The following is a 555-nucleotide window of genomic DNA, read 5'->3' on the forward strand; positions in this document are numbered from 1 at the left end:
GGGGTTATTACTGTTTTTATAAAAAATATTACTGTTATGATTTAAACAAGTTTGAACATATTTAAACACAAATAGATATCAAACAGGATTTAAAATGCATAAAAAAATATTGGGGAGCCTGGGAATCGAACCCAGGACCTCCTGGTGTGTGTGTTGCGTATTGACCAGTCGGGCTAGTGGATGGGGTCTGTTGTAGATAGGGTTAGGTTGTATATAACCTGACAAGTCGGGCTAGATTAAATTACTTATGGCGCACCCCTCGGTGGTGCGCCATTGCTATGGATGTACTTATGGCGCACCCCTGGGTGGTGCGCCATTGCTAAGCCTCCCCCCACACTAAAATCCCAATCTCCATTTCTCTCTAATCCCTCCCCTGCCTGGTCTCACCCGCGCCTGACCACCACCGCCCACCACTTCCCCCGTGCTCGCCGTCCCCGGCCGTGCTCGCTTCCCCTGCCGCACCCAACCACCTCCCTCACCGTCCCCCCTCCGCCCGCGCCCGTGCCCTCGCCGTCCCCCTCCCCCCGCGGCCACGCCTGCGTCAACCTCCCTCCC

This window comes from Triticum dicoccoides, chromosome 6A (genome assembly GCF_002162155.2).
Source record: "Triticum dicoccoides isolate Atlit2015 ecotype Zavitan chromosome 6A, WEW_v2.0, whole genome shotgun sequence".
In the NCBI taxonomy this organism is placed as follows: Eukaryota; Viridiplantae; Streptophyta; class Magnoliopsida; order Poales; family Poaceae; genus Triticum; species Triticum dicoccoides.